This window comes from Delphinapterus leucas, chromosome 20 (assembly GCF_059928025.1).
Source record: "Delphinapterus leucas isolate spDelLeu-1000000601 "Yukka" chromosome 20, BTC_Dleu_Yukka2, whole genome shotgun sequence".
Taxonomy (NCBI): domain Eukaryota; kingdom Metazoa; phylum Chordata; class Mammalia; order Artiodactyla; family Monodontidae; genus Delphinapterus; species Delphinapterus leucas.
Window position 1 is genome coordinate 58,666,618 of NC_143148.1, and position 13,515 is coordinate 58,680,132.

Below are 13,515 nucleotides of genomic sequence, written 5' to 3' on the forward strand. Positions count from 1 at the left end.
GACGCCTCAGCTCTGAGAATCCCAGGGTCACTCCGTGTTTCCCAATTCAGGGCTCCTGTGCCCCAGGAGACAGCAAGGACTTGAGTCCCTTGTATTACTGTCAACATTTGGAAATTTCCAATGCAAAGAGCCCTGGTTCCTAAAATGAGGCCTAAGAAGGTGCTCAAAATACTCACAGTCTCTGCTTTTGACTCCAGCCCTGTGAGTTCAGTGTGGTCTGCCCCGAGTTTATGATGATCAGAAACTTTGCCAGGAAGGTTATATCACTGAATACCATTATGGGCAATAAGAATTAATCCTTTCCTGAACACACTGTCTGTGCTTGCTGTGTGCAGGGCACCCTAGGATGTCTCCCGACTACCCCGTAAGAGAGATAAGATCATCCCCAGTCAGCAGAGGAGGAGACTGAGGTTCCGAGAGGCTCCAAGACTCAGAATGACCAGGAGGGGTAGCAGTGAAGATGACTCTCACCTGTCTAACCCCAGAGCCTGCCCAAGCTGCCAGGCCAGCCTTCTCCCAAACGTTCCAGGTCAGAAGAATTACCTGCGGGTCTGGTGTAAGCTATGAATCCTGGGTCCCAGCCCACTTCTCGTGAGTCTGACTCTGAAACCGGGGCCTGAGAATCTGCATTTTCAGACAACCATCGCCGCCCACTCTCCATCATACAACTAGATTAATTACCTGTTTCCATGCACATTCCATGGCTTGATACATCTTTCAGATGCTGGTACTGACGGGGAGGGTGGAGGACGGAAACCTAGCCTGGGCCAGGCAGGCAGGCCTCCCCTGCCCTCACCCGCCTGCACAGCGCCCCCGAGGGCCATGCGGGGCACTGCGACCCCCCAGCCTCCCAGCAGGGAACCCACCCACTGCCCCTACAGAAAGAATGGGCGGAAATGGCCGCAGGCAGGAACTCACCCCTGCCATTTCACAGCGCTCTGCAGGGGAGGGCCTGCAGAGGAGCTGAAAAGGCCAGGGACAGGGAGCCAGCCTTGCGAGAGAGCCTGGCAAACAAAGCACAGCCCCCCCAGAGCAATCACCCGCCAAAATCTGCAAGCTCATCACGGTGCTTGGGAACCTCGAGGGGGGGACACAATACAGGACGCATCCTGCTCGGCAGAGATAAGAGAATTCCCAGGTTCTCACTGCCCAGCCTCCCCCTGGGGACAAAAGAGCTGGCAGGGAGCTTGGAGGAACGTGAGAAAGGTGCCCGAGGCCAACACTGCACGAAGCTCTGCACCCCGCACTCCCCACCCTGCACCTCTCACCCTTCACCCTTCGCTCATCCCTGAAGTCACTCCTCAGACTGACCTTCAAGCCCACCCTACGTCTCGCTGGCTGTGGGGCCCTGGACAAGTGGCTTTGCCTCTCTGCTCCTCAGTTTCCCCACCTGCAAAATGGGGCTGCAGGTGGGAACTACCTCCGTCCCTCCTCGGGGTTTTGCTGCAATCCATAGTACGTTTCTGGAGGACCCACTGTGCCCTCGGCACTTTCCTGTATCACCAGGTCCAGCCCTCAGCCAGTCCCAGTCCCAGGAGCTGGGCTTTGGCACGAGCCCCTTGTCCCAGCACGGAGGCCCATGTGGACGTGGGGGAGGTGACGTGGTGGGGCCCGAGGCCGTGCCCGCCCATCTTGGAGCTCACCACTGTTCTGAGAGCCTGATCAGCACCAGCCAACAACACAAGTGGCGGCTCCAGGACTCCCAATTCCCTTCTTATCCGTGGGTCATGCCTTTAGGCTCAGTTTAATCCAAATGCTGAGCATTTGTTTGCACACATCAAAAATGATAATAACCGCAAGAATGAAAGCTACTACTTACAGCTCACTTTCCATACGATGCCCTGGGAGGGTGGTGCTGTTATTAACACCCCCAACAGTCGAGGCCATTGACATTCTGAGAGGTCAAGTCATCTGCGCAGTGTCACCCAGTGGTGATCAGGGGAGTACTGTGCCTGCACAGTGCAGGGACCCAGCCCTCGGGACCTCTCTCTCCCCGTCTGGGAATTCCTTTCCCTCTCAAGGGCAGGGACCTCACCTGTCTCTCTCTGTGTCCCCAAAGGATGCCAGCACGGCAACCAGTCAATGGACAGTTCGAAAGCGAAAGTCAAATTGACTCAGATTTTATTTCCTGGGTCACTTTGAGCACGTGGTTTCCAGAATGGGCAGGAGGTGGCACCATGCTGCTTGGGGCATGTGGGGATCAGGCTCCCACCTCTAGAGGGACCCATGCTACCCATGAGGTCTGTTTCCTTCACTCCAGGTGGGCTGAATGAGTTGGTGCAGAGCCAGTGTATTTTGGGGGGAATTCAACGATAAGGAGTCCGTCATGGAGACCAGCTAGGAACCCAGAACCTGTCCCGGCTCTCCAGGCAGAATGGAGGTGGTGGGGATGCCCTCAGGACCCTAGTGGGACCACTCTGTTCAAAGTGCAGTGAGTCCTTTGGTCAGGAACAGAGCTGACCCCCCCCCCACCCCGTGAAACGGAAGCCCAGGGCACGGAGAGAGGGGGAGACACACCTCCCTCTGCCTCATTGATGCCAGAGAGGACCTGCCACTCAGACCTGCCCGCACGTGCCCCTGGGGCACTCGAGCTCTGAGCATTGCCAGGAGCCCCATGTGGTGCACATCCTCTCTTGTTCCCAAGTCAAGGAGGTTCTGGAACCCAGGAAAGCCAACTCCAAAGCCCAGAGCCTCCCCCACAATTCCAGAGGGGGAGATTTTAAGTCTCTTTTTAAAGCTCCCAGAGTTCCTGTCAACCACATCCCACTAGAAAGCTTTAAAGCCATGCCCTGAAAGCCACCACTTCCTCCCTCCTGGTGCCCTCCCTGGGAAGATCTGCTGAAATAAACTCAGGAGCGTGGGAAGGGGGCTGTGGCAGACACTGCAAGTGTGCTTCCCAGAGTCTTTGATGCCCACCTTCTCCCGACTGTGTACCCTTACCAGCCTCTCTTGCAGCCAGACGCAGCCAGTGACACAGTTCTGACCCATTAGATGCCAAAAAGAGTCCAGGACACTTCTGGGAAACCTTTTGCTTTCCTGATAAAAAGGGGCAGAGACCCAGCTGGTGCAGTCCTGGAAACCTGCTCCTTCCCTCCCCCCTTGAATACAGACGTGATATCTGGAGATGCAGCAGCCATCTTGAGACCATAACAGGACAGGTAATGGAAATGTGGCAGACAGAATGACACCCACCTCCCAGAAGTGCCCACATCCTAATCCCCAGAACCTGTCAAAATGTTAAGTAATATGGCGAAGGGGGATTGAGGCTGCTAATCAGCTGACCTTGAAATGGGGAGAGCATCCTGGATTCCCCAGGGGAGCCCAGTGCAATCACAGGGTCCTTAAAGGTGGAAGATGGAGGTAGAAGAGGGGATCAGAGAAGAGCTGTGATGAAGAAAGAAGGGCAGAGATGCAGCATTGCTGACTTGGAAGATGCAGGAAAAGGCCAGGAAGTGGGTTTTCCCCTTGAGTTCCTGGAGGAACACAGCCCTGTGACACCTTGACTTTAGCTCCGTGAGACCCGTGTTGGACTTCTGACTTCCAGAACTGTGAGAGAATACATTTGCGTTGTTTTAAGTGGCCAAGTTTGTGGTCATTTGTCACAGCACCTCCAGGGCACTGACACAAGCCATACGAGATGCTGGCTTGCCCTTGTCGAGCAAACAAACTGAGGCCAGCAGCTGTCTTCCTCCAGACATCCTTGTCGTGTGAGAAGAATGACCCCATGCTGGTTTAAGCCACTTCAAGATGGACTATTTGTGACTTGAAGCTTAACACGTTTCTAACTGCCATCTGTGTCAGCTGGAGAAGCTTTCATTTCAAAATTCCTTTTGTGAGAGAGAAAAAGCATCACCAGCTAAAAATGTAAATTGAACCCTAGGACAGTACCCCCAAGGTCTGACGATGAACTTTGGGCAGCCCTGGGACCTTTCTGGGGAAAGGAAGGTATAGTGAGATCAGAGTCCCTTGAGCAATTCTCTTCATAAAACTTTCTCTTCATATAATGTCCTAAAGCCCTCAACATTCTAAAAAGGGAAGCAGATTGTTAAGTAAGTGTTTATTGAACCATAAAGTGGACCTATGACAAAAAAGTTAATTGCAATAAACAGAAGGGTTACCTTCTCTGGGCACTGTGGCCACTACATGGCAGGGTCCCTGGGGTAACAGATGTGTTTGCAGTTGCCCACCTGATAGGACTGGCCACGACTTCTCCAGTTTAATGGCCACTCAGGACTGGGTTCCTTGTGTCTTACTTTTTATGGCAGGCTGTTTATCATTGATATGACCTCTCTCTGACAGCCCTTTTTCAGAAACACAGCTTTACTGTAATGTCATTTCTGAGCTGAATTTTCCCAACCTATCTGATTGCTCACTTTACAACTGGGTTTCTAGGAGTGGGTTGCGGGAAGATGCCTTTGCTTACTCACGACGCGCAAGGAGACTGTGATCTGGGAAGGGATGTTTGTCGGGGACCTGCCTTGAGGGTCACTCGGCACCGGAGTGGGCAGCCGTTTGACTCTCGCTGCTCCCGGTGTGGTCTGACCAGGTTACGGATGAAAGAGATAGTCCAGCGCAAGGGCTAGCAGAGGCCCGGCAGGTGACCAGTGCTCAGCAAACGTTAACTATTGAAATGCCCTTCTCTCCAGCACTCCCAGCAGCCCACAGGGTAAGTCTGGGGACCGTTCCCACACTCCAGGCCAGGAATCCGAGGCTGAGCAGGATTCCATGACAGCAGGACAGCAGCCCATCTTCCCGCTCTCCCTGAGACGCCTCCCCGCGGCGCCCACGGCCATACCTGAATGTGAGCGGCCGGGGTAGCCCCAGGTCCCGTGTTCTTTCCAAGGCCAGCACCATGCACCCGCCTTCCTCTTTGTCCTCACGAGAGCCCTGTGAGGGGCCTTGTGCTGCTCACACTCAGGACGAGGAAACCACAACCTCAGGGGGCCCTAGTGTCTTGCCCACCATTCTGAGACACTTGGAGACAGGTGCGAATGCAGGCAGCCCGACGGCATGTTCTGGGCTCTCATCTGTGACCCCACAGCCCCGCTGGCCGCAGCACAGCCTTCTCTGGCCCCACAGAGTGCAGCGAGGTCAAGCGGGCTTTCAGCCAAAAGCAGAGAGGGACCCCTCCCAGGGCCAGGCTCTGAGCTCAGAGAACCGATTCGCAGAAAATCCCAGACTGACTGGGAGCCCAAGAGAGGTGTGGGACCAGAGAAGGGAAGCCGTGGGCACCCCAAGGCCCACCACGCAGGGCCTGTCGGGACTGTGACCACAAAGGCCAGGCCCCCCGCCCTCCTCCCGGGCTCGCCCACAGGTCACCTGCGCCCACCTGGGAGACCTTCCCGCAGCCTGCCACAGCAGCCTCTGGGCACGGGCTGGGATCCTGGCGCCAGGCGAGAGTTTTGCCACTTGAACCCCTCTCTGGTTCTGACACCCTGTGACTCTGGGCAAACCCCCAACCTCTCTGTGCCTTGATTTCCTTCTCTGTGAAATGACAGTCGTAAAAGAAGGCTCCTGCTTTTAAGGGAAGTTTTGGCCCAAAACACCGATCCTTTATTTTCCCGACTGGTAGGAACACATTAATTCATTTTATTTTTAAAGAGGCCATGAGTGAGATATCCAGAATGTGAAGAGATAAACATCCCATCAGGAGGGTTTTTGTAAAGAAAAGTGTCTCTTTCTGCTTTGAATCAAGACAGCATCACGTAATCGTCAGATGTGACCCACGCCGCCTTGGCCCTCTGCTGGTCACCCAACCACATCTGTTCCCCACCCCATTCCTCCCTGTTGACAGGATTCGGGTTTTGTTTGGTTTGGCAATGGACCCGACTAAAAATATGCAGTTTCCCAGACTCCTTTGCAGTGAGAGTGGTCAGGTGACATGGTCCCAGCCAAGGCAATGGAGGTGAGCTGCCCAGAGGGGCCCTTCCAGAGGGACAAGACGGTACAGCATCTCCCTGGCCCTTTATCCTTCCTGGAACGCTACGAGTCCCAAAGATGTGGCATTCACCTCAGGACCTGAGCCCACAGGCCCAGAGCCCAGAAGATGGAGAGAACCAGTCTCCCTGCCCGGTCTGCCCACCCCCACCTTCCCCGCCTAGGACAACACCCCTGTTATCTGCAGCTGACCCACGTGCACCTGAATACTAGGAGCTGCAACCCTGACCTCATCTTTGAGGAGTAAACACAGAAGAGTGTTAGACCGGCCATCTCCCTGGAAATAACTCCCACCCAGGCCTGGGGGCCCCACCTCCCTCTTGCCTATCAGAGATGATTGACATTAATAGCGTCCAACCACAGTGTTCTCTGTCTTCTTTGGGCACTGAAAGGCAGACACCTCTGTTCACTAATGTAAATATTGTATTTACTGGGGCTTATTTATTTATGCATTTCTTTAGTGGAAGCAGCCTTCAGGTTCCCTGAGGCATAACATGACATGCAGGCTGCAGCGCCCTGGAGCTGCTGTCTCCTCCTGAAGTGGTGACTGATGGAGATGGCACTCAGGCAGAGGGCCTCGGCGTCTCCATCTGTGCAGTGGGGATGCCCAGACCGTGCCTGCCCGGTCCCGGGACTGCCCCCATCTCGGTGATAAGACCAAGGCTGTGGTCTCTGAGCACGTCCCCCCTCCTCCACTCTCCCCGTTCCGGCCCACTGGGAGGTCCCCACGCTCCCCTTGCTGGCCCCTAACCCAGGCCAGTGCCTGGAATACAGCTGCCCCAGCTCCCCTCCAGGCTGAGCCTTCACATCTCCATTCAGAGGCCCTTCTTAGGGCTTCCCCGAAACCCCCTACATGCCCAGTGCCCCATCCAACGCTCCCCCAAAGCCTGCAGCCGCCCAGCACAGTCCGGCCTCCCCGTGGACTGTGGGCTGAGATAGAAATGACCTTGCTTGTTGTTCACGGCTGTAAACGCAGAGCCGCCCAAGTGCTAAGCACGGAGTCAGGCTCCACAGACACTTGCTGCCCATGGAATGACTGGCGCTGACCTAGTGGGAGATGCTGTCATTTCACAGCGGTGGCTATGGAGGGCTGGGAGGTACAGCAAGGCCTCATTTTGCCACATCTGTGTTTTCTCTCCCACACACCATGTCCTTACACCTCCTACCCTTGGGGAAAGGAGGGGAGTGTCTCATCGCATTGGCCCCGGTGCCGCGACAGGAGAGATGGCTAACCCCAGGTGACCGAGAGTTAAAGGAAGGACAGCCTAAAAGGACAGGAGGGAGAAGTGAAATACTCAGAATTCCCTTCACTTCCCCACTGCACTGAAGCCTTGAGGCAAGGAGGTGAGTCACTAGTTGGAGAAGAGGGAACTGCACTTGGGGAGAAGGAACAGCAGGTGCAAAGGCCTTTGAAGAATGGCGGGTTGTGGGTGTGTCAGGGAACAGAGTGAGGAAGGCCGAGGCTAGACTGTGGTGGTTGTTGGATTTTATAACACGGTATTACCATTAACTCTGCTTATAATAATGATAATGTCTGTCCAGCACCAACTATGTTCCAGGTACTTTACCTACACCATCTCAGTCCCTACACACCCCAGGAGGTAGGCCCTACTATTATCCCATTCTATAGAGGACAAACCTGAGGGCCAGAGAATCAAACTGACTTTTCCCAATACACCCGACAAGAAGGGGCAGAGCTGGGATCTCAATCCAGGCTCCTGGCTCCTCAAACGTTGTTCTCAAATGCCATTTTATACCGCGGTCCTTGCCCTTGGGCAACGTGAAAAGAGCTGTTTGTCACCCGGCGATGATGGATCACTCAGCTCTCAGCACATCCTGCTACGTAACGGAAGCACAAAACCTGTGGCACGTGAGGGTAGCATTTATACCCTGTGTCATAACTGGTCAGGTAGGCGTCGCTGCTGACGCTGGCTGGGCTACTTACATGTCTGTAGTTCTGCTGGGATGAATGGGCGTCTCCCATCCTTCCTCAGCCAAGCAGCTCAGGCCCTGCTCACACAGACAGCAGAGGCACACGAGGACTAGTGGACATGGGTAAGAGCTCCTCCAAGCTTCTGCCTGAGTGACGTCTGCTAACATCCTATTGGCCAAAGGAAGTCACATAGTGAAACCCAGACTCCAGGGACAAGGAAATCTACCCGCCTCTTAGTAGAAGGTGCTAAAAGCACTCAGCAAAGGGCTTGGACCCAGGGAGGGCTGAGGCCCTGAGGCCACTTATGCATTCCACCTGTCGTAGGTGAGGAAGGCCCAGGCCAGGGCCAGAAGAGATGCTGGGTGGGGAGACAAGGGGGCCTCTCTGAGCCCGGGTCCTCCCCTGGGCAAAGGAAGAGTGACTTGTCCAGGGTCCAGCACGAGGCAGTAGGAGAGCTGGAGCCCTTGTCCAAACCGTCTGACTCCAAGACCCCTTCCCCTTGAGGTGTGAGCCTGGGTGGATCACTAGATCCAACCAAGAAAAACAGAAACTCCGCTGAGTATTTAAAACAGAGAATTCAATACGTGGAACTGGTTGCTCTGATGATGGAAAACGGAGAAGCCAACCGTGGAGCCCGGGAGGTATGCACCGGCAGGAAGCTGCTGGCACCCTGGGGCCAGAGGGACAGAGAGGGGCCAGGGCTGGCAGAGCCTGCCCCTGCAGCAGCACAGCTGCTGAGCTGCTGAGATGGGAGCTGGTGGGGGAGGACTGAGAGGGGGAGGAGGAGGGGAGGGGAGAGGGGGAGGGGAGAGGGGGAGGGGGAGCAGGGGAGGGGAGAGTGCCCAGCTTCTCCCTCCTCCGGCCCTCCCTCCCAGCTCTCACCAGCGCCTCTCACCAGCCAGACCCAGCCAGAAGCCAGGGGAGCCTGCGAAATGCAGCCTCTCAGCCCCTGCAGCACAGAGCCAGCCAGGGAGGGTTGAGGGATGGGCCTGAGGGCACAGAGAGGGAGCCTCCCTAAGGACAAGTGGCCTCTGTCTCCCGTGTGCTCCAGGCCAGTGCACACATGCAAAGCCCTGGTTCTGACCCAGGAGAGCTGGGTTGGGCCTGAGACTCTGCATGCCTAACAGGCGCCCAGTGATGCCCAGGTTGCTGGTCTGGGGGCCACACTTCCCGAGGCAGCACCAGCAGGGAGCGGAATGCCTACAGGGAGACGCCCAGAGAACATTCGTTTAGTATTTACTGCAGCTGGGCTTTCCCTCCTCCTTCCAGCCTCTGAGGCAGGAACTGCAACGGGAGAGAAAATCAACACCACCAACTCAAGAGACTCACCGGGTCACCCCTCTCGTAGGTGGCCGAGATGTGATGCCAGGTGGCCCCTCGGCCCGTTTGTTCCTGGGCTCCGGGAAGTGGCCCACAGATGGCCACGACCCAATCGTCCATCTCGCATACACTAGGGGCCCAGCCTTCTCATTCACAATCTCAAATCCTCACGACCTGAAAAAGAAAGATCACCAGCTCCATTTTAAGTCGGAGGAAACCTAGGCTCAGGAAATTTAAAAACTTCACCACGGGTCCCCAGTGAATGAAGGCAGAGCCCTATTTGAACCCAAACCTGCCTAAACCCTCTGCTCAGGCATCACCCCTGCCTCTCAGGCTCACCCTCCATCACTCAGCAGTACTGAATTCGCAGAGCCTACAAGGCCCTGTTGAAGAACGTGGGGCCTGTGATCCCCCACCTGGATTCAGACTCCAGTCCTCCCAGCCCTCCCAGCCCTGCGCACGAGCTGTGCCGCCTGGGACTCTCACTCAGGTGCCTCAATCGTCAAGTGGGGACAATGACATTCCTGACTCCATCAACGCGTTGGGAGGCACCATCCAGTTATCCCGTGCGACCCTTGGCACGTTCACACTCTGGATAAATATCAACCTTGTTGCAAGTACACAACATTCATGACGCTTAGATTCTGGTGGAGAGACACAACGCACAAATCATCAAAACTAGGCATTCGTCGTGTGACTGAGTGTCCAAGATTAGAGTTCCAAGAGAGTGTGTGCGATGGAACAGCAGCACGGCACTCTCCGAGCCCTCGCCCAGGCCCTGTGGGACTGGGTGCCCGCGAGGCGGCCCGCTCTGTGGATTGCTCACAGCTCTCCCAGATGGGAGCATGTCCCATCTCCTCACCAAGCCAGCCTCCACTGCTGCCTGGGCTAAGACCTGGGGAGAGCAGCCTGGAATGTTTGGGGCCCAGACACCTCCGATGCAGAGGCGGCGACACAAGGCCACTGAAAGGTGGCCTCAAACCTCACTTCTCCAAACCGCACACAAGATGCTGGGCAAGTCTGTTTCTGAGAAGACAGGCAGGGATTTGAGCTTCTGGCGCTTGTTTGCACAAAGGATTTCGGCCTTCTTTCTCCTGTCACACAGCTTAAACACGTTAGCTGACCCTTAAATGGAATCCCCACGATGCCCCCCTCTCCCTCCAAGAGAATTTGCTGGTGTGGGGGGGGGGTGCGGGGGTGGGATAAAATGCATTGTGTCCCAAGGGCTTTATTCCTGGCACTGTAGGGTTGATGACTCCATGCTAACTGTATCTTCTGGGTTTTTGAGTGTCTTTTTCTCTTCTCCTTTACCTTTTAACTAAAACACAACATAAAATAAGCGTTTTGATTGCATTCAGCTGTGAAGAGGGACGTACATATCCACCCCCCCTCCGCCACCTCTGCTGGCAGAGATCAAACGTGAATTTCTCAAAAAACAAAAAGTGGAAAGTTTACAAATACAGGACTCAAAATCTGCAACAGCACACCATCACTGCAAGCCAGGGATGTGTGCAGTCTGACATGCTTGTAGGCAACCAGGCCTCCATGCTTTTCTCTAATCCCACGTGCAAAGATGGCACCAGGGCCACTTTCTGCCAGAAAAAAAGAAAAAAGAAAGCCCAGAAGAGGCAATAGTCTCTGCACCAGCTCAGGCCCTATCAGCCTGGCTGGCAAACTGAAACATCATATTTTAGGCCGGAAGTGGTCAAATAGGCTGTTGAATTCATTTTCTAAAAAGTCTCACTCCGAACAAATTTATTCATTTACACGAAGTCTGAAAGTGCTTTTCCTTGTTGGGTGTCTGAAACCTGAAGTATTTTCAACCAAACAAGAAAATGTTCACTGTTGAACGGCCTATTAGAGCTGTCACAAATGTGATTTCTGGGAATAAACAAGATCATAAGAAGGCTGGCCGTAGCAGAAACGTAAGTCAGCGTTAATAGGTGGTGTAACTAAATTATCCCTTAAGCCAAGGTGCTAAGTGACACAGCTTTTTGTGTGTGAATTATAATACAGTCGCCTCCCTGGGCCTGCACAGATCTGAATTGGACCTCTCTCCAGAATCACTAATTTTATTTTTCGGTTTCTATGTATCAAATAGCTCCCTCTGTTCTGCACGCGAACCAAAGTACTTGAGACATACAAATTCATATTTTCTCCATATCATTTTACAGAGGTTCACTTGATACACACCTGGTTCCATAAACAATGTTTATTTTTTATGGGTTAGTATCTTGCTCAAGAAAATTAAAACTAAGTTTCAGGAAGCTTTATTTTCATTCTAACTATTGTTCGCTGGTCACTGCCACTCAGTACTTAGATGACTTTTTCCCCAAAGGGTAAAACATCTTTAAAGCGGAACACAGTCTATTTAAACAGCTGGTTTTTGCGCAATCGTTTTATCAATGCGTAGATTCGAGGTATGAGTAGTCGGTGACTTGCTCAGGTTGTAAATTCATACAGGTATAAAAGCTGGCATGTCATTCAATTAAATTTTTAGAGAGCAACGCATGATTAATTACTACCAGTAGGATGGGGTTATTGGCCTCTGCTGCATTTACATATTTCTATGTCTTTAAATAGGATTTCACATTTGGAGTGAAATGAATTCCTGCCTATCTCCCGGCCGAGGACAAATGATAACATTATTTTTAGGAAAAGAAATAGATCTTTTTGTTGCTGTTGTTGAATTCCAGTTTGTTTAAAATAATTGTCAACATGCACCCTATTTCTTTTTAAATTAAAGAAAAGATACAGCAAATTATTCCATAAAACAAATTAAGGAATCGTGTTGTCCCATGAAGAATCAAAACATTGAAATTATCCAAAAATGTTTTTAAACCATTTTAACATTAAATATGTTGAACGACGTGCTCATGGTTATTGCGACTCTCTCTAGCAAGAGGTGGGGATAGAAAAATGTTTGTTTGTTTTTGAAATCAAGTAGAAACTTTTCCCAGTTGGAGAGGAGGAGCTTCATTCCTGGGAGATGGAGGTTGAAAAGCTTTAAAAAGCCGGCCATACCATTTAGCAGGCGCTGATATAACGAAATACAATGCCCAGGGTGGGAGGCCCACACACATTCACCACTTTCAGAAGGATAATACTTTTTTGAGAAGGTGAGACTCTGGTATCATTATCTGTACACTCCTGATGTTAATTGGCCATTTGTACGCATATAAGATTCCATGCAATACTGTAACACGTATATTCTTCGTGAATGTTACAAACAGAGAATCATAAGTATATCGCTTACTTGATAAAACATAGACAGGCAACAGATACAATTTTGAAAAAGCTGCTAAGCGTTGCCTTTATAATGTCCATATAAATGTCCATATAAAATAATGTTTTATTTTGAACATTTCCAGAAAGTATTTCGTTGAACTCTAGCTGGGTGATGTCTCAGACCACTTCAGGACGGTGAGACACTTGGTAGTTAACAGTCGCCTTAAATACTTTTATACTCTTGGATGGCTTGGCACGTTTCAGGCCAGGCCTCAAAAAAGTTTTTCTTCTTGCTTTTAGAGATCACTGGATGCACTCCGGAGAGGTGAAGGGGGTAAATCTCAGTATCTATCTTCCCCACCCCCACCCGTGGGTCACTCTAGAAGTAACATCGCCATCTACTGGACAGCAGGGGAACCTCCCTAAGAAGGGGAAGGTTTCTGTTTCGGCAATCCAAACTAGAAAGCTTACAAAATATATTTAAGATGTACAATGCCATAGCTTCAGGGACAGAAGAGCAAGAACAAAATACTCTAATCAAAAGTGCAGGCAAGTGGAAATACCCTTTTTGCACAAACTGGTCTGCAGCAATTTTGAGAACTGGTTCTACCCCATCACCCCATCCCCTGCAACAACTCCCAGAGAGGAGGTGAAAAAAGTAAGACAATTGCTATTTTTAATTTCTAAGAGTTTTTATATTAGTTATGAATTTCTGGAGTGAGAGGTGTTTTTTTTTGGTCACTAGTCAGCTCCCACCTTTTTCTCTGCACACTTCCTGGGGGTTGGGGACACGGGGGAGGCACACACACACACACACACACACACACACACACATTCACACACTCTCTCTCTCTCTCCTTTGGAGTTCTTTAACCTAACAAGGCTTTGGGAACACAAGAGCATAAAACTGGGATAACCCAAATATTATTCTAAACTCTTTTTTCAGGCACTTAAGCAAAACAACTACCATTTTTGAAGTTTATATAACTTTTCCTTATAAATACAATCACATTCCAATTATACATCTGCATGATGTCGATTTCTGGATTTTCTTATGCAAGTAACAGTCCTGCTTTCCCCCCTTCTTCCTGCTCCTA

At 51.9% G+C, this 13,515-nt stretch overlaps 1 protein-coding gene across 1 annotated transcript in view; it reads right to left on the reverse strand.

The window, feature by feature from the left end:
- C20H16orf95 (chromosome 20 C16orf95 homolog) overlaps positions 1-13,515 on the reverse strand; it is a 302,388-nt gene that overhangs the window by 102,865 nt on the left and 186,008 nt on the right. The window contains exons 12-13 of the mRNA XM_089903389.1: positions 9,200-9,364; positions 7,883-8,038 (exon numbers count right to left, since the gene is read on the reverse strand). The gene's annotated coding sequence lies outside the window, so the exon portion shown is untranslated. The remainder of the gene's footprint in view (positions 1-7,882; positions 8,039-9,199; positions 9,365-13,515) is intronic.